Source organism: Pteropus vampyrus, unplaced genomic scaffold (genome assembly GCF_000151845.1).
Source record: "Pteropus vampyrus isolate Shadow unplaced genomic scaffold, Pvam_2.0 Scaffold393, whole genome shotgun sequence".
Lineage (NCBI taxonomy): Eukaryota > Metazoa > Chordata > Mammalia > Chiroptera > Pteropodidae > Pteropus > Pteropus vampyrus.
Window position 1 is genome coordinate 42,481 of NW_011889174.1, and position 21,541 is coordinate 64,021.

Consider the following 21,541-nt stretch of genomic DNA (forward strand, 5'->3'; position numbering starts at 1 on the left):
ATTGACTTCAAATTCTATTTAAGCTTCTTTAAACCCTGACATGCGCTAAAGGACTAACACTGCTTTCTGTTGTCTTTGCTCTGCCTAGTGTTCATTTGCTAGGTCATGAAAGGTACATTGCCATGCGCTGTCCTGATTGGGTTAAAAATCCTGAAAACCTTTTGGGGGTCCATTCATTGAAGCAGTGCTTGTAATGAAATGCAGTTGATGCGCCATTTTGTTCAGCTGCCTCTGTTTGCTGTGTGTTTACTAAGTTTGCTGTGTGCTGAGAGTGGAAGTGGTAGTGGAAACAGGTTTTCACAGCTCTTCCTCATGGTCCCTCTGGTCTGGTGCCCTATAGCCTAGGAAGTGGGGAGAGTCAGAACTACCACCTTACAATAATAGCAATCACGCACTAAAATTTATGCCAGGCACCTGGGTGAAGCTAGTTAGTATTCTTACTCACAGCAACTCTACAAGTTGGTGGTGATACTATGCCTGATACTTAGATGCTGAAATTGAGGCTCAGAGAAGATAAAAGTGATAAGTGGAGCTAGTAATTTGCAGAGCATCCAGTCCCCTCAGGCTCCAAAGCCCTCGCCCTTGCCATGGCATTACTCAGTGTCAGAATGTGTTCAACAGTGGTTCAGTAGTGTCATGCAGCATGTCAGGAGAGGGCAGCGGGCAAGCTCAGCACAAGTGCTGCCTGATGGGTACAGCCTGTGCCTGCTGGGTACATTCAACTTCTCTCCAGAGAAGTTCACCACAGTTTGAACAAGAGTACATAGATTAATTCTGTGTTTGACAGAGTTCTGGCTCAGTGATGACCTTGAGGGTAGCCAGCCCATTTTGCTTGATTACCCACAAAACACAACACTTTTAGTGAATAACATTATGCCCAAGATGACATTCTTTCAGGATCTGTTCATGATTTCAGCCTCCAATTTGATCCCAACCTGCTCTTAGTTGATGTAGTAGGCTGAATAGTGTTGCCCCCCAATTCGTGTCCACTTGGAACATCAGAATATGACATTTAGAATAAGGGGCTTTGCAGATGTAATTAAAATAAAGTTTGAGATGAGGTCATACTGGATTAAGGTGGGCCCTAAATCCGACAAAAGCGTCCCTGTAAGATAGAAAAGAAGACACAGGAACACAGAGAAAACGGCAGCAGAGACTGGAGTGATGTGTCTATAAGCCACGAGCACTGAAGATGGCTAGCAACCACTAGAAGCTGAGGGAGGCACATGATGCTTTCTCCTTTAGAGACTCCAGAAGAAACCAACCCTGGTGACACCCTGATTTCTTGAACTGTGAGAGAAAAGATTCCTGTTGTTTCAAGTCACCCAGTTTGTAGTAATTTGTTATGTCATCCCTTGGAAACTAATACAATTGGGAAAACTTTTCTTCATGGTTGCCAAGTCTTCACTCAAGAACAATAATTATGATGATAATAATAGTAAGTGCTTTTTAGGGAAATTAAATTATGTGCCAAGAACTTTAATTAATTGCTACAAACCCACCCCATGAAGTATGTATTATTTTTACCTCCTGTTACACAGATTATGAAAATGAGGCACAAAAAGCTAAGAAAGTTGCCCAAGGACACATGAAGAGTAAGTGACAGAACCAGAATTTAAATCTAGGCAGTTGGTTTGGAGCTGCACTATTAACCACTGCCTGACCCTAAGTCTCAACTTCCAACTCTTTCTAGCTTTGTCTTTCTTGCTTCTGTTGTTGTCACCTGGATTCCCTTCTCCTGCATTACGTTTTCCTTCACATGGCTCTGTGTATCTGGCTATTGTGGTCTCAGGTAAAGTGATCCCCCAATCTTAAGAGAGGATCAGATTCGGAGCAGCGTGGTTACCATGGCCATGTGCCGAGCCAGTCCACACTCCAAAGGAGACCAGCAAATACACTTACCCTGGAACTGCAAGGAGGGTGAGTGTGGTGTGGGAGAAGGGGGTGGGGAAGCTCACATACAGGCTGAGTGGCTGACGGAGCCAAGACCACCAGGCACCATTATGGAGTCCTGTGATGTTAGCTCCCCAAAGGAAATATCAAATAATGCACTTTATTAGGATTCCCAGGACAGAATTCACAAAAGTATTTTATGCTGCCTTTCAAAATAGAGGCAAATGCCTGCTTTCCCGTATCTGAACTCTAGTGAGGACCAATTCTAAACATGGTCCTTTCTTATACCTCAGAAAACTGGGGAACACTGGAGAGGTTACAGGGAAGGCAGATAGTGCAATGCCTGCATTAATGACTTATCTGCTTGAAAATGCAATATAACCAACCATAACACGATGATGCAGGTCCAAACAATTAAACAGTATAAAATGCAGGGTCCTTTTATTAAGAGGTTAATGGAAAACTTTTTCAATGGGTGTGTACTATCACAATTAGCACAAAAGTAAAGACTGAAATTATAATGTTCGCACTGACTGTAAATAGAGCTGGGAACATCCCAAATGAGTAAAAGAGTTTCCTTCCAGCTTAATGCTGCTCCCTCTCACCCCTGTCCTGTACCTCGACAAGAGCTTCAGTCTATCCATCTTGTTTAGGAAACAGGACTAGGCAGAAGATGGGAGGCAGTCTTGAATGGCATTATATTCAAATGTATCGTATTGTGGAATTTTATTATACTGTTTAAACTTGATTGTTCATGGCATAAATTGAACTCTCAGTCTTTAAAAAATTTTCTTCGTAAATTTGGTCAGAGCAAATGAATAGGAAATATATCTTTGCTGGCATGTATTGCAGCTAGGGTTGAGTTAGAAAAGTTTTCTCTTTATTTTAAAGCCACAAAAATGGAGAAAATGCCATCTTTCTGCTTCATAAGTATCTTGAGATGTCAATTTTCTTTCCAATGAGGTTAACACCACATTAAATGTCTTCCTTATGATTCCTAGAAGCTTAAAACTCTCTGTGAACTCTAAGGCCCCTGGGTGGGGCTAAATTTTCAGCCAAGGCTGGCCCTCTGCTCTCCAACCACATAGCTGGCTTTCTGTCCTGGCATTTTAGAAAATGTGGGCTATGGGACCATAAGCACATGTGAACACCAATTTGAACAAAACCTAGTCATGAAGGGCAAAATGCCAATGGAGTGAAGTGCTCCCTGGGGCAGTCCTCCTAGGATTGTGAGCCTGCCCCAGTGCACAATCTATGCCTACAGAAAAAGAAGTATAAAATACAATCTTTTATCTGTCCCAACCCTCTTCTGTTTCCTATTAATTAGCAGTGTTCAAGATTTGCTTTCAAGTACTATGTTCACCCACATTTTGGAAAATCTATTTTATAGTATTTGGAAAGGATCACTTGGACCTTAGATGATGAAGAGGGAGGAGGTAAAGATACATTCTGGGAACTTCTGCTGTATCCAAAGACTGTTTTTCTGTTCCCACTATGCAATTTTGCCATCAAGATGCAGATATTTCTGAAAAAAGGACATGTTGTTTCTAGTTCTTTCTCTTTGTCACCTTCTTTAATGGATTATATTTCTTTTTTACATTTCCTGATGAAATAATTACAATAGTTTTCAACTTTGGCTACACATTAGAATCACCTGGGGAGTGTTAAAAAAAAAAATCTCAATACCCATAATGCCCTCAAGACCAATAACACTAGGAAATGGAGGGTTGTAACCTAGGCATCACTTTTTTAAAACTCCTCGGAGAAATCCAGTGCAGCCAAGAGGCCGGGACCACTATTGTAAGTAGAAAAATGATGTCCCCTGGCTTCTTTCAGCTGTGCCGAGGGGTGTGTTTGACTAATTTGCCATTGAATTTGGACTGATTCTCCATTTTTCCCCTGGTGCCAGTAGTATATTTTCCACAGGAACAATTTACTTCACGCGACAACAGGAAATGACTGAATCATAAAAAACAGAAACAAAAACAAACAAAACAACAACACCCCCTTCTCCCCAAAAAATCCCTTGAGAAATCGGTGTTATATGAACAAGTTTTCATCATGTTTTTATTCAGCTGAAAGGCCTCAGCTTTCTTAATTCTGGTTATTGTCCTCTGTTCCTCAGCCCTCTGAGACCCCATTCTGTTCAGGCCTTGGTACTGTTCTCTTTGAAAGGAATCACTACTGTTTTTATACATAGGAAGCTTACACATTCATAGACCAAAATCAAATTGTCAAAACCTAGCAGAAAACACTTTTTCTGTCTGTGGAGGAATGATAATGTCCGAATGTTAGGACCAACAGAAGAAATAAAGGGGGCACCTGACAGCTTTGATCATGAAGACAGAAAATGTTACTACTTGAAATAACTAAATTACGATTCAAAGAAAAATGCTTGATTAGAAAAAAATTGGAAGATATAAAGAGGTTTAATATTTATAATGTGTAAATATTTGAATGGGTCACAGTCCAAAATACAAGTGTGCAAATAAGTCAGTCAAGAGAGACCACTTAATAATAAAAAATGATTGAAAACTATTCAACTTTATTAGAAATAAAAAATTAAGTTAAAATTATGTGAAAGTATGGATTTATAACTAATTAGCAAAAGAATAATAACATACTAATCAAATTGAAGTGAGTCTGGTACACTTTGATATTGCTAGTGATAATATAAATTGGAACAATTTTTATGGCAATAAAAATTATAAAAGTTTGATCGGCAATTTATAAATTTACACAAGAGATTTTCTTTGGAAAGTAATTAAAAAATATAGATTAATGCAATAATGTTTATTGCAACATTGCCCATTGTAGAAAAGTAGTTATATAAATTTCAATGTCCCAAAGTAAAAAACTGTAATTATAGTATTTGATCATGATGGTGTACCACACAGCTACAAAAAAGATATCTATTGATAATATATAATAATATGAAAGTATTTTTAAATGTTAATAAAATAAGCTGTGAAACTAATGTTCATGTTGATTATAACTACGTACAATGATATGTGAAAAGAAAACCAGCTAGAAGAGAATATGTTAAGTGAAATCAACTATACTAGTGTATAAGATCATAAATGATTTGTATTTCTCTTAAAATTTCTTAAGAAATTTAAAGAAGCTTTTCTATCATAAAAATAACGTATGCTTTTAGAATGAATAAAAAAAACCTTCCTGAATTCTAGTACTAAAAGGCAAGACTATTGTAATATGTTTCTTGTAGTGAAAATGTGAGGGCTGGAAGTTCACAACACATTTTTATTTTAAGAATTTAAATGAAGCAGGTAATGATTCTATTCCATTATCCTATGGGGAACTCACTTTGAAATGGCCACTATTAATGGTGGCAATGACGAATTAATTACATCCTGTTTTGAATCATAATTTATTTTCTAAGGGTTCCTTCCTTCTGCTGCTGTTTGTATTTCAAATACCTTTTCCCTGCTATCATTTCCCAACACCTTAAATATCATCCTAAATTTAGAGGCTCCAGTTTAGTCATGTGCTAGTCCAAAGGCAATTCTTTTAATCCAGCTGGAGTTTAGAATAACTGCTTGGGCCCTGATGTAGTAGCACAATTTTATTTCGCTATGTTCTTGGCTCCGACCTTTTTTTTTTTTTTTTTTTCCAATTCTATGCTAGATGCTGCTAAGTCACCAAGAGATATACTGGGCCCTCAAGACACTATTAAGGAACCCAGAAAAAATACTCTATATATTTTTTGTTGTAGACTTTTTTCTTTTCAAATACTTTTTATTTTATCTTTGTTTTTCTCTCATAATCATAATACTTGCTCTCCGTAGAAACCTTGTACATTTAAATTTTAAATTACATCATGAAGAATGAGAAAAAATTTACATAGTTCTAACACTCTGAGGTAAACTCTATTAAATTTTACTGTATTTCTTTCCAGTCTCTTTTCCTCTGCGTCAACTGATGTTTAATATCAAATTGATATTGTTAGGTGAGGGAACTTTATTCTGATAGCTCAGAAACCCTCATTCGGCCTCATCTCATTATTGCTTTTCTGGACCATGCTCCAACTATACCAACTACTAACAGTTTCTTGAGATGCTGTTTAAGCATCATTACCTTTGGATACTCTCCCAAAGGATATTATCTACACACCCCTACCTAACCCCTTTTCCTTTCTCTTTTATTTTTATTTTTTGGCTGGCAACCTCTGGGCACTGAATTTGGAGTGAACAGATTATAATATGCATACAGTCCTGCAAAACCGAAGGGCACCAAAAAATGAGAGACCATCAGAATATTTAGAACATACCACTTAAATTTCAGCATATGAGGACGAGGTGTAGAGGACAGCATGAAAGAGTTTACAGCCTCAGATTCAGTTCTACAATTATAAGCCCTTCAAGAGTCTATCACCTCCATGTAACTCAGCCTAATCCCCGAGACCAACTCAGCCTTGTCTTCCTGTACTGTGGACATGTTATCTCTTATGATTGTTATTACACAGTATTATATTTGGTTGTTTACAAGCTCCTTTCCTTGCTAGACAGAAAGCTCTGTAAGGGCAGGGACGATGTCTTCTTATCCATGTATCTATCTACTGTATATCACCTCATCCATTTTCTACCCCTGGAACACTGGGTGGTACAAAGAAGATACTCAAGACTCGTTTGCTTCATGAATGATAAAGCATTTTCCCTTAGCACCAGGACAGCAGTGCCTTGAATTAAATAATGTCTAGATTTAGGATTTTAAAAATACATGAACTCTGTGGTTGGGTAGATGGCCCTTCACCGTGTCCTTGTTTACTCGGTGAATCAGCTCCCAGAAGTCGACGGACGAGTGTCTTCACTGAAGAAGCTGTCAGCTGAGAGGCCATGAAGGCCCCTGATTCTAAACTTTGTGTTCAGAGATGGCTGAATTCAGGGCCGTTTGCCTGAAGCACTTTGTAGCAGGAAGGTGTAGGCCCTTTTTTTTTTTTTATTAATGATAGCTGTCATTTATTCAGTCCTTGCATATGAGGTGGTTTATAAATATAAACTGTAATTCAAAATATAATACTGTCATATTGGAAATATTATGCTCATTTTACAAGTGAAGAAACTGCAGCTCATCAAGGTTAAATGGCCTGCTCAAGATACAGGGTTATTAAGGGCAAAACAATCCTTTTAAAATTGAGATCATGGCTCTCTGCACACAATTCTCCAATGGTGTCCTGTTTTTTCCACAGTAAAAGCCTAAGTCTTTACAAGGCCTACAGGCCCTGTGTGTCTGTCCCCTCCCCACTTCCTTTCTGACCTCATTTCCCATCACTCTCCAGCTTGCTGTTTCTCTCCAGGCTCCCTTCTCTGCCCCTAGGTCTCCTAGTTGCTCCGTGAAAGAGCAGAAGCCGCTGTCTGTAGGGTTCCCTTTGGGGAATGTTCCTCTCCAGAAGCCTTAAGGCTCCTTAGCTGCTTTAGTTCAATATCAGTTTTCCAGGAGAACCACCCAGACTACCCTACTTAAGGTTATATATGTCCCCTCTCCACCATTCTGAATCTCCCTACCCTGCTCTCCCTTTTTTTTTTAATAGCACTTGTTTCCTTCTAGCATACAAAACAATTCACTTGTTTGTGTTTTTTATTTATCTTCTCTATTAGAATGTGAGCTCCACAAAGACCAGGATCTTGTTCACTAATCTTGTTGTCTGATTAGAACAGTGTGCTAATATTTATTGAAAAGACCAGTCAAGGTGAGAGTGATACCCCTCAAATAACTCATTAGCTAACCTCTGAATTTTGGCCAGATAGTGTTCTCTCGTTTGTTTGTTTCTTCTTCTTCTTCTTATTTTTTTATTTTTGATGATCTTTCTTGACTAGGTATACCTCAAGATCCTACTGTAAAAAAAAAAATCAATTTTCCTCATAATGTTTAATTTTTATAGGAGTTTAACATAGGATTTTCCTTCAGTGGCCCATGAAAATATTTAAAAAGCAAACGAGTTCAAAGTAAAAGAATGAATAACTTCTATAGTAGAACTCAGGAAATGCTTGTTGAATAAAATCACATTGCAATTTTTAGGTAGAAATGGAACCTCTAGGTCCACTTTAAATTCTTGGGCCTATAAGTTCATTAGTAAATAATAGAAAAATTTTAACATTAGTACAACAAGCAAAAGGGATCTCTTACTAATTATCTATATATCATTCATAGTAATATAATAAAGAAGGCAACCTAGACTTATTTTTTTCTCTTCAGAAATAGTGTAACATTAATGTAAATATATGTAAATATATTACAGCGAGATATAATGTAACTTCGTATGTCACTTTTGGATATTCACTCCCTTATATTTTTCTAAATGTCACCTTAATCCTAGTATCTTATATTGCTAGTACCATAGGGACATATTGTGAAATTTCAGTCATGTGACCATTTTTTACTCAATTCTGAATCTTAGGAGATTTGGAGTTAAATAGCTTGAAAGTGAGTTTATATTAAGAATTAGATAATACCCATCTGATCGGCATAACTGAAGAAAATCAAGATGTTGAACAGCTGTTTGAAGGAATAATGATGGAAAACTTCCCTAACCTGGTGAAGGCAACGGACAGACAAAACTGAGAAACTCAGAGAATTCCAAAAATAAGGGATCCAAAGAGGCCCATACCAAGACACATCATAATTAAAATGCTAAATTTTAAATACAAAGAAAGACTATTAAAAGCTGCAAGAGAAAAACAGATAATTACTTATGAGGGAACACCCATAAGACTGGCAGCTGATTTCTCAAAAGAAACTATGTGGGACAGAAGGACTTGGCAAAAAATGTTTGACAGGATGAAGACCCAGGATCTACAACTAAGAATAATGTATCCAGCCGAGCTATCATTTAGAGTTGAAGGACAGATAAAGAGCTTCTGAGACAAAAATAAGCTAAAGGAATTTATCACCACCAAGCCAGTATTACAGGAAATGTTAGAGGGATTTCTTTAAGAAGAAAAAACATGTATCAAAAACAGGAATAAAGAATTCAATAAGTACCTTAAATGAAAACAAATTAAGTGCTCCAACTAAAAGATAGAGGGGCAGAAAGGATAAGAAAACAAGACTCCTATATATGAAAAAGAAGAGGATGGAAAAAGATATTGTTTTGATGGACCTAGAAGGTATTTAAGTCAGACAGAGAAAGATAAACACTATATGATTTCACTTATATGTAGAATCTAAGGAAGAAAAAGAATAAACTGATCAAAAACAGACTCACAAATAGAGTGGAAAATTTGGTGACTGACAGAGGAGAGAGGGAGTTGGGGGCCTGAGAGAATGGGGCAAAGGGTTAAAGAAGTACAAATTAGTAGCTGATGGATGGTTACGGGGATGGGGAGCACAGCATAGGAAATGCAGTTAGCATTAATACGTTGCCTAAGTGGAGGGTCAGAGGAGGGAGGGAACAATTGGGGGGATCATTTTATGAGTTATATAGATGTCTAACCATTGTATTGTATACTTGAAACTAATTAAAATAAATAAATTAAAACAATGTTAAAAAAAGAATTAAGAAATAATCTTATTGAATTCCCATAGAGATAAAAGATAATCCTATATGAAAATTTTTGATGCATCTATGAACATATTCCCATTAAATATTTTCTAGGTTGTAGAATTAAAATGCTACAGCATTTGAAACTAAATTTGATAAACAAAAAATTTGTTTTTATTGAAAAAAAGTCCAAGTATTCATATCTGCAACGTACATTGCTATCACAATAAAATATGCTCTTGAGTTTTTAAAGCAATATTTTAGTTAAAGATATTTTTAACGTTTTGAAGAGATAATTTTCCTGTGTATTTTTACCAAAGTAGATGCAAATGCTAGCACAATTGAAGATTATAGATTAATAAAGATTGCATAACTTAGCTGTGCTTGCTGTTTATTTTATTTTTTGATGTTATGACAATTTTGACATAGAACAAAATTTGGGACCCAGAATAAGTAATGCTAGTACCTAGCACAGAAATGAAGAGGCACATCTGAATACACTATCAGAGGAAGTTCAGCTTATCTTTTTTTCCCTAGAATTAGATCTAGAGTTCTGTGAATAACACATTCTGGAAAAAAGAGCCCCATACACCTTTAAAACTGTATCAGTTCCATAGAAGACTTTCATGGTAAAGAGAAAATACAATTAGCTTTGTATGGACTTGACCATTTTGTTGTTGGTGTGACCTAGCTAAAGTTTTCGAATTTTTTGATTTCCATCCACAATAACAAATACATTTAATATTGCAATCCAGCTTGTGCACGTGCACACGCACACGCATGTACACACACACACAATACACAGACTCTCTTTTGGGTTAAGATGGTAGATTGAACATACACATCTAATCTTGATCCCTCTGAAAAACATAAACTCATGAAAGGATAGAAAAAGAGGCAGTAACAGCATAATTTTGGTAGTGGGAAAGCAAATGAACAAGTAACTGACTAGCTGATACCAGACTGAAAACCCTATGCCAATACAGGGAAAAGCTGAGAAACAACAAAATTTAGACTTTAGAAAACTCAAAAGGCTCAGGAATCGGCACCACTAGGTATCTCCAGGGATAACAAGATAAATAAGGAAGGTTGTGTGCAGTCCACCCCATACTCTTGGGCATATGCTTCTATCCTTTTCCAGCAGAGGACAGACTAGAAGTCTTTGGATGAAGGGTCATTGGGCACAAATGAAGGGTGGTATTACACCAAAAACCAGGGCATCAAGTGACCATACACAGCCTGAATGTCACAATCATAATGATGGCAGCAGGACTTTACCCTCCAGCTAAGAGTTTGGATAAATACTCTCCAGGGAATCTGAGCAGCCCAGCAAAAAAGAGCTAAATATACTGACACCAGAAAATTTCCAAGAAATGGCCGATCCAGATCAACCTTTGACCCAGTAAAGGTCAAAGTTGATGGGCTTCAATCAAATGGTTGAAAATTCTAGTCACCCTTGCCATCTTCCACACTTCATTATGAGGAGACATCCAAGGTTTACTAAATACCTGAGGAAATCTTCCCATACAAAATAGAGGTCAAAATAAACTAGAAGGAAATAGAAATTAAGGAAGAATTTCAAAATATTGCCATTAATATCTTTACAGAGATAAAGCAACATACTGTATCTATGAAACAAAAATAGGAAGCTAAAACACAGGGACACTTAGTAAACAACAACAATAAGAAACCTTAGAAATAGCAGCAGAAATAAAAATCTCAATAAGAGGTTTGGTCGATAAAGTAGGCCAAAACTCCTAGAAAGTAGAGCTATAAGAGGTGAAAAATAGAAGAAAGATAAGAAAATCAGAAGTCCAGTCCACAAGTTCAACCTCCAAATAACGGATTTCTATATGAGACAACAAAAAAATGAAGGGAGGTGATTATACAAAACAATAAAATATTCCAGAACAGACAGTCATGAATCACCACTTTGAAATGACCCCTTGAGTATCCACTGTAGTAGATAAAAATAGACCCATACCAAGAAATATCATGAAAATTCAGAATACTGGAGACAAGAAGTGAATTCTATAAGTTTCTAAAATAAACAAACACACAAAAAGCCCACTGCTCACATGTAAAAATCAGAATGCCTTTCTACTTAACAGTACTGAAAACAAGCACACAGGGTTCAAATGCTTTTGAAAGTCTGAAGGGACATTATTTCTAGCCTCAATTCTTCTGTATCAAGCCAAACTCCTAAGTAGCATAAGGATGGACAAAAGCCATTTCAGGCACAAAAGATCTCAAAAAATTTGCTTTTCTTGCACTCTTTCTTAGGAATGTACTGGAGGATGCACCTCATCAAAATGGGAAAGTAAACAAAGAGAGAAGAAAATGCAGGCACAGGAGACAACAAGAATCGCAGGATGATGGTGAAGGAAAACACCTGTGTGACCCCAGTGTGAAGGCAGAGAGGGTAATTGGTCCCTGTAGGACTAGTGAGAACCAAGGGACAGGCACATTGACAGCTGTCAGCATCACGCCTTCTGTCATCATGCCATCTTTTCGCAGGAAAAAAAATTGGAATTTTACTTTCTGAAATAAGAATAAATCAAGAAAGACAAGAACATGAGACTCTGTAAACTGGGAATTCAATCTGAAAGAAAATCAAAAGAAATTCAAAAGATAATGGCCATGCAAGCAAACTTGGAGGGCAGTCAGCTCAACTGAAAAGGGGATGGAGGTTTTCAGGAGGGCTTCTCCAAGAAAAATCACGATGGGACTGATTGGTTACTTGTTGTAACTGACTTTGTGGAAAATTTTACTGAGAGATTTTTGGAAGATGTGAGGAAAATTATTGCCCCATTTTCACATGCTTCCTTATCAGGTGGTACCCAGCAATGCACATGGTCTTCGACCCACATAAGAGTCTTCAAGTACAGTGGTTCCCCCTTACCCAAGAGGAGTACGTTCCAAGACCCCAGTGGATACCTGAAACCACAAATAGTACCAAACCCAGTATGTTTTTCTCCACATGTACGTATACGTTATGATTTGTCTTTGGTGTATCTGAATTGGCAGCATCACTACTCTTGAATTTTCGCAGGGGTAGTCATTACTAAGGAAAATAAGCATTACTTGAAAACATAAACATTGTGATAGCATGATAGTCCATCTGATAACCGAGTTAGCTACTAAGTGACTAACGGATGGGTAGCTATGCATACTATGCACAGTGCCTGCCAACTGCACGAAGCTTGGTTACTGGGAGATTCAATCAAAACAGTAACCTACCATGTTTCCCAAATACACTAACCAACACTCTTTGATTTGGAAAACTTGATTTTTATTATTTGTTCTCAGGTTTGTTAATTAGCAACATTCAGAAAAACTAAATCACACTAATGAGGGATCTTACTCATGTAAGCTACTACTGCACTTTCTCCTCAAGATCAAAGATCCCAGGTACACTGATTGACTAGGTAATTCATGTCTTATCAGCATCTTAAATTATGTTAATTATGATACAAATTTCTCTAAGATTCTTTATTAAGAATTGTCAATTAACCTTACTTACTGGTTAGCAGAAATGCTGGCAAAATTTCATGGAATAGTTCCTGACACTTAATTAAAAGGAGTCATTTTGTTTTGAGCGATGATATGAAGTACTAGAGATTTTTGAAAATAATTAGTATCGTCTTCACTGCTAAAATTGCTGATCACACCATAATAATGGCTTAGTAACTGCCCATAGGTAAAAAGAAAAAAAAATGTAAAAACTTTTTTCTTTCTTCTTTTTAATTTCATGTTACTATATTCATTATCTTTATTCAAATGAGAACACTGGAGTATGTTTTTATGTGTTCTTTTAAAATTATTGCAACTATAAAGCAATACAGGAATTTTGTTATCTCCTTAAAAATCACTCAAATACCCATTTTATTGAAAACCTTAGCATTCAGTTATTCAGCAATAAAGACTTTTACTAATATCACACTCTATGCTTCAATGATACTTCTCATTTGTGTGGGGGCTTTTTACAGTCTTAAAGCAATTTTTATCAACAATGTTACTGAATTGACTAAATAACTAAATATTAAACCAATTATTTGTTCATTCTATTCATCATTCATTTACAATAAATATTTTTAAGTAACTATTATGTGCCACACGCTGCACTGTCATATAGTAAACCAATGCCTCTCTTCCAGAATAAATGAACTATTGTCATCTTTAATAAAGGCAATGATCTCTGATAAATAGTAATAGCATGAGGTATAATAAAGATACATCATTCTTTTTGTGATTATATAAATTATTCAACAAGAGGACTCTTAAAACTCAGTCTAAGGAATGAAGGAATAAAGTTTGAACAAATAACTTTTCACTTCCATTTACTACAGATAGAAATTGCCATTAGGAACTGGAAGGAGGGAAGATGAAAACATGCAAATTAATAAAGCCTAGCACTTTAACTCATGAAAATTAATGTAGAAATTAACATTAGTGAATTAATAAATAATAACAATACATTGAATTTATTACCTATTCTGTGCTGGGCATTGTACAAGGATTTGATATACATTATATCTCATTATTTCACACGAAACCATATTAGGTAGGTATTAGTCCTGCTTCTTTAAAGAAAGATAGATAGAAACCACAGTGAGGTTAAATCACTTGCCTCATCTCACCCAACCTGGTGGGGGAACTAGGATTTGAAACATTTTATCCCAGGACTGGTTTTCTCACCAGTGTGTCAAATTACTTCAGTTTTTTATAAATTTCTTGAGAACTCACCATACTCAAGTTATCGAGTCTTTCCAATTGAAAAGAAAGACAAAAAACTCCCAGCTTTGTGAAATCATTTAAAAAAAAAAAACAAAAAAAACTCATACACACACTAATTGACTTTTGCAGACTTTTGTAGTTCCACTAGCAAATTATCTAAGTTTGTAATCAGTGCAAGGTAAATTCACAGCCTAGCAGGACTGCCTCTATTAGAATGATTGTTCAGGTAATCTTAGCCAAGCCAAGTGATTTATAGCAAAACAAAGGGCAATCACATGCAGATAATTGGGGCAGTCAGTGGTCTGCACCTGACAGCATCATCTTAGACACCCTTCTCTCACAGCAAAATAATTGAATGAGGTCAGATTAGAAGAGATCGATGAATTGCTCTTGCCATTCTAAACTAAGACAGTCTCAAGGAGAAATATTTTGAATCAATGACAAAGTAACTAAAAAATACTTATTTAATCCTGTCTCCAAAAATATGAGATCTGTCTTCTTTGAATCATATTCAGAGACATCTGATGTCAATCAAAGCAGTCATGGTTTTCAATGCCTGACAAACTGTGGAATTATAAATATGCATTATTCATTAACCAAATCTTTTGGGAAATTCAAAATAGATATGATAAATTTTTTTCCAACTTTCAATTCTTATTAGCCTAGCAGTAATACTGTCAGAAAACGGCAATGTGTAAACCTGCATACCATTTGGGCTAGGCTGGCCAGAGATGGCAACATATAAGTGTTGCTTTCAAAAAATAATGGGAATTACTGGTGCATTACCTTAATCGACACTTGAAAAGAAAGGGAGAGAATATTTCTGGTGTATATATCATGACAAGGGACATGGCTTGAGCAGATTTGCCATATTAGTTGAAAAAGAAGATAAATAATTAACCTAACACTAAACTTACAGCTGATTTACACCAAGTTTCATTCACTCATTTATTAGTGATGTGACTTATGTGCAAGAAAACATACTAAGCAGCATGGTAGAACATAAAGAGCTCGGGAATGTACCTAAATGCAATTTCAAACCTCAACTTTGGCATTTAGATTGAGCTACATGGGCGAGTTATTTATGTTTTCCAGGTCTAGATTTTCTTATCTGCAAAATGTCTGTGCGGGTATTGAATGAACCAATAGAAAATGCCTAGTCAATGCCTGACATATATTAGGTGCTAACAATGCTGTCTTCCTTCTCTTTCCTTCTTAGGCTCTAGATATGAAGGAAATTTAAAAAAGGAAAAAATAAATCAGACATAGAACCAATAGGATATTATTGCAAAGAATAAAAGTGAATAAAATACAAATGACTGGGATGGTAGATTGCAATATTGGCCGCAATACTCAGAGCTCACCTTAAGAGGTGGAACCTCTTTCCCCATTCCTTGTATTTGGCTTGTTCTTGTGATTTACTTTGATCAACAGGATGCAGTGGACATCACTCTGTGAGAGTTTGAGCCTAAGCCTCAATAGGCCTTGTAGGCTCTGCTTTTATTGATTTAGGAACCCACCACCACCATGTGAAGCAGCCCAAGCTGCTGGAGACTGAGAGACCATGTGGAGCAGAGATGATTCAGCCCAGTTGGCCCCTTCTTAGGCCAATCAGCCCCCAGGCAACCCAGCATCTGTGATCGGATGTGTGAGTGAGTCCAGCCAAGACCAGAAATACTGCCCACCAACAGAACTGTGGGCTAGATAAATGGTTAATGCCACTAAATCGGGGTGGGGAGAGGATAGTTTTGCTGCAACAGATAACTGATACAGATATAAGTAAATATGAGGACACGACATTTTTCAACCAAAACAAAATCATGGGAACACAGGCTCAAACCAATTTTGGGAAAGAACAGTCACCGACTCCAACAGAATGATATGGTACAGCAGTTGCTATTGCATTAGATTAGTGAAAGATGCAAATTTCTCACCACTGGGAATTAAGGATTTCATGTGCAAATGAAACTTTGTAACTGGAGGTACAGAGATTAATTTTCCCTAGGTAATATTCTTCTGAGGTTCCTATATTCTCAGAGGCCAGGAACTGTTGTTATGCATTGTACATGGCAACAGAGGAAAAAGATGGCAAGAGAAGAAATGCTGGGAAAAATTAGACATTGAAAATAAAAGGAATTTGGGACAATGTAAGTGAGTTTCATACTGCAGAAAGCAAAGCCTGGGTAACGTGTCTTCTTCCTGTATCAGCCAACCGTTGCAGAAAAAGGATCCTGGCCTTTCCCCAACCTTTTTCTTTTTTTTCTTCTTCTTTACCAAGTAGAGCACACCATGAAAGCGATTAAATACAATTTTAAAATTGTGTCATATTGGTTTCTCTTTGTGAAGCAGACAACTAAGTATGCCTTTGAAGGAAATAATTTGAAATCTACGAATAAAAAATCACCGTGCAGCTGCAAAGTGCTTCTCTTAAATACAGGCTAAATTCTGTGATTTGTGTAATGGGTAACTTTGTGCTTATTTCGTGAGAATTTCAGAGTTCACCCTCACAGGTTATTTCTGAAAAGTGTGAAGTCTGAAGAGGAAAAAGATGCCTTTTGTCCTCCTCCTTCCCCCGTTTCAATCAATATTGTAAGTAGAATGGGGCTGGGTGGTAAATCTTACAGATAAATGGCAGGTTCTTTGAAGTGGTAGTCATTGTGTCTACTCACTTTGCTCCCTTTGGTGACCAGGAAGATGCTAGCCCTGAGTAGCAGCCCCCAAATACTTGCTGACTTGAATTGAAATCCACCAGTTGAAGACTTATTCAAATTCTGTGAATGCTCCACTATGGAGCAGACACATATACCTCATAATGATAAGAGGATAACGACACTTGACACACTTCTCAGGAAATTAAGGGCTACAGCTGACAGTGAAAAGGGAAGAGGAAGAATGAGACTAGTGAGAGGTAAGAAGCAATAGAAATCACTTTTCTCTGTGTCGAAGAGAGATGAAACTAGGGTCAGGACAGAAAATGTGTCCCTGTCATTCCTCAGCCAAAATTTCCCTCCCTCTTCTCCTTTTCAGTTTGGGATTGCCAGGGAAGATAGAGGTAATGGCCAAGGAAGAGACAGCAGTTTCAGAAACTTGGGTTTGGAAGAAAATTTCTTAGGGGTTGTCAGCTTGATTTTGTTAAAGGCCCAGAAATTCCCAAGTGTTGGTCATCCATGTTTGGTTTGAAGATTTTCAATGACGGACTTCATTCCTTGGGTGTGGGGTCTCTAATTGCTAGGCTGTCATGATGTTGAGATAAAAATTGGTGGTACACCACTGGGTCTGGTCCTGCCCTTTGAAGTGACCAAGAACATCTCTTCAACCTTCTGAAGCAGCTGAAGGCTGGTTGCACATTGTCAAAAAGAGAGCAGTGGGGTAGAGGTTAGAACACATACTAAGAATGGAATATAATCGTGTAGTTCTAAGGCGATTAAGGTTGAGTTTTGTTTTTGTTTTTTTTTAAATTATAATACGTAGAATACTGGATATGAAATAGTCAAACTAGAGGTCACAAACCTAAATGCCTTTAGAGGCAGGCAGGTAAAGGAAACATTTGAAAGGGGTGGAGGTTGGTGGTTGGGGTTCCTGGAAAGACAATAGAGAGTGGTGAAAATCTGCCACTTGAAAGACATACCCACTTTAAAAGCACTTGTGGGTAGCCAGCCCCTCCTGGTATTTACCCCTTTGTACCAGTCCTGGTCTGTGTGCCCACTAGCATATATGATGGTATGTCACTTATGAGGTTAGACTAAAAAAGACCGCAGCTTCTGTCTTGGATACTCTCTCTCTTTGTTATCTGCATGTCATAAGGATATTCAGGTAACCTATGGCGTGGCTGATGTAGCAAGAAAATGAGACCTTCTAGCAAATGCTCCAGTGAGCTTGGAAATGGATCCTCCCCCAGGTGAGCCCTGAGAAGACTTCGTGCCCAGAGAGAGCTTGACTGCAACCCCATGAGAGACTCTGTGCCAGAATCATCCAGCCCAGCTGCTGCTGAATTCTTGACCATAGAAACTGTGAGATTATATCTGGTGTTTTAAACTGTCAAGTTTGGGGCAGATTGTTATGTAACGATAGATAACTAATACAGCATTCTAATTCATTTTAGAGCACCAGTGTACACAGGCACACACACTTTGCTCTGCTATTGAAACAGAATTCAGAGCTCCAGTTTACAACCCTGGATTTCTCAATAAACTCTGGATCTGTGGAAGCCAGAAAGGTATGGCTTAAGGTTGTACTTAGAGGTCACTTTGCAGCTCAGATTCTGCTGGAAGGGAGGAGATGGAATCCATGTACAGCTTATATCTTAAGCAGGGAACTATTTCTCCCACTAGTAGGAACAAAATATATTTTTTCTAATCACTCTAGGGTGATAGCAAATGTTGGAGCAGAAGCTAGAAATATCTGGACAGAAATACTGTTCTATAATACAAAAAGTACTTGGAATAGAATAGAAATCCAGGGGAAACTTAGATTCAATCAAAATGGAAATATATTTCCCAAGTAATTAAAAACCAGAAACAGGCATTTCACAAAAAGTATTGGAAAAAGCAACGCTTACCAGAAATATAATAAATACTTAGTTGCTTAGAGTTTTATGACCAGAGACTGAGACGTTCCTTCTCTACACCCCCCTTCCCATACTAATAATAATAGCCTTGGGACACAGAAGTAGATCTTAGAGAGACAGGAACAGTATAAGACACACAGGAGAGGACCAGGATGTCTTTGAATGAACAAATTACTGATTGACTGAATGAGGAACCTGTATGACTAAAGGAAAAGGAAACCTATGGACCAAAATTCAGAAAATTCCTCCAAGGTAATGGTTTTCACGAATTCTTTAGTGAAGAAAAACTGAAAGCGTGTTTCAGAATCCCACTGAATATCCTCTGTAGGCTTTTGCATAGAATTATGCTAACTATTAAGTCAGGTATAGAGAGAGCTACAGAGTGTTGATTTCCAGAGTTTAGAGTCCAGTCATTCTCAATAAATCCTTTTGCTTTGTTGTGAAAGAAAATCTTCAGGTTTTGGTACAGCTCACAAGAGTGGGATGCTCCTTAGCCAGGATTTTCCCTGCCAGGGATGTGTACAAACAGATTAAGCCGAAGCCCTAATAGAATACTGTTTGTTTTTTTTTTTTTTGGTCAGCTTACAATCTCTTATTTTTTAAATTTTTTACACCTACAGCACCTGGTCTTCCTAGGTGGTCTCCCATCCAAGTACTAACCAGGCCCGACCCTCCTTAGCTTCTGAGATCAGACGGAATCGGGCTTGTTCAGGGTAGCATGGGCCGTAGACTAAAATACTGTTTTAACAAGAATTATTTCTGTCAACGCAATGCAGAGTCATTTTCACGTAATTTCCAAAAGTGCCAGGAAGCATCACATATTGAGGAAAATTATAATCAAAGTCTAGCTGAAGCTGGGCCATCAAAATGGAAAACCAGGAAAAATGTTAAGTGCAATGCAGTGCTTGGCCTTTTTTGTGCTAACATCAAAAATGTCTGCTGGGAAGACTGAGAAAAACATGAGAGAGGAAGATGCTATTAGAAAATAAGTGTAAAAGTGGATTAGTATAAGATGAAAGGTCTATGTGCATAAATTAGACAAATATAAAATATCGATAGCATGCGATTTATACTACTTAGAAGAAAACATCCATTGTTGGTAAAGGAATCTGTTAGTCAAGATAGTTGTCAAAACCACGGCACTAAAATGCTTCCTTTTTGTCAGTATTCTCATCAACTTAATATTGATAATCTCAAACGAGAGTTTTAGGAGACTGATGGACCCAGAAGACAGAGGTTAAAGAAGGGAGGAAGGGGATGTACTTAATATCTTCAAAAGTAGTTGAGGGTTTTGGAACTCTGTGCATTTCTACTCTTTTGCTATTTTTAGGGGAGACCAAGTTAGTTATCATTAGCCTAAAAAAAAAAAAGGAGTCTCCAAGGCAAGCAGCTTGAGGAGTGAGGCGTGCTGGGGCTGGTGAGGAGGTGAGGGAGGCAACTGGGCCCGTTTTTTTCTTGGTGGTGGTGTGTGGGCATTCTTCCTCCTCACTTTCACCACAAAGTAGAAAAAATTTCTTGGCTCTATGAGACACGATCAGAGGTTGCTTCCCAATATCTGATCTCTGAACATAAGTCCTCAAATCTATCCAGTCACCCCCCTTTGACCCATGTGCTTCAAAGGGAGTTTGGCCCCAGATCCGGGTGCTGGATCCTGACTGGTGACGGCCAATGCCCATTCTTATTACCAGTGACTATTTCAGGCATGAGACCCAATTCTGCAAAAATAAGATATGAATAGACAGTCCTCTTCACTTTAAGAGGAGATACCAACATAAGATGGTCCCTTTTCTACCTCTCAAAGTGTTGTGTCTGGATAAGATGCTTGGGGCTGCTGTAGCCATCCTGCTCCCCGCCTGAGGGGGAGGCAGGCACAAAGACTGGCAGAGTTGAAAGAAGACTTGAGAATCATAGAAGAGCGAAGCCGGGATCCTGACGGTCCTTGCTGGGAGTTGTCCTACCTCTGACCTTCTTTTGATGTGGTTTTATACATTTCATTTTGTTTAAGGTATTTGAATCTGCTTCTTTTGTGCCCTGCAACTGAATGCACCCTATCTGGCTGAGGGGAGAAAGGAACATGGAAGAAAGAAGAGATTAATTAGCAGTGCCTGAACAAACTGGCCTCAAGGGACACCCATGATTTAGAAGGTATTCCGCATCTTCAGCTCACCCAGCCTCTGCTCAGGTGAATCCTTCACATCTCCTGCACCCAGATCGGGCTACTCTTTCTCATCAACATCTAGTGAGGATGTACCTCCCATAGTAGCTAGCAAGGGCCCTGAGGATTGCTCAGCAGAATCGATATGTTCCCCTTAAGTGGAAAAAATGTTAAACATGTTAAAACATGCAGGTTATACATGTATGTGGGAGATATAATGTATGAGCATTACAGGGTGGAGCTATCTCAAGCTACCTCCTTATCCTCCTCTATAAAGATTATTGTACTGAGTGTAATTCTGAAAGGTGTTCCCAAGTACAGCAAGGTCCAGCAAGTATAGCCCTCCTGGGTAGCAAACTAGTCACCAGAAATCTGGACTTTCTTCTAGCTCTATCTTAGTTGGACTCTTGTGGATTTTGGCTGCTAGGTATTCCTTTTTCTTGTCGTCTACCGTTTTCCATTTGCTCGTCCTCTGTTGACAGCCATTTATATCTTGACACTACCTTTTGCATCTTGAAACAGGCCTCAGATGATTTCATCATTTACTTCCCTCTCTCCCTGTGTAAACGAACACAGACCAGCATGACTGCTATTCTGAGCCTCTTCCCAGATATTTGATCAAAACAGAGAAGGGCCATCTAAAGGTCATTTCCCCAATTTGCCTAATCTTTTAGCTCTGGCAGTCTTTGAA

At 37.8% G+C, this 21,541-nt stretch overlaps 1 protein-coding gene and 1 pseudogene across 2 annotated transcripts in view; both read right to left on the reverse strand.

Annotated features, from left to right (window-relative positions):
- KCNQ5 (potassium voltage-gated channel subfamily Q member 5) overlaps positions 1-21,541 on the reverse strand; it is a 469,107-nt gene that overhangs the window by 22,059 nt on the left and 425,507 nt on the right. The window lies entirely within an intron of this gene.
- On the reverse strand, positions 19,307-19,426 carry LOC111731717 (annotated as a pseudogene).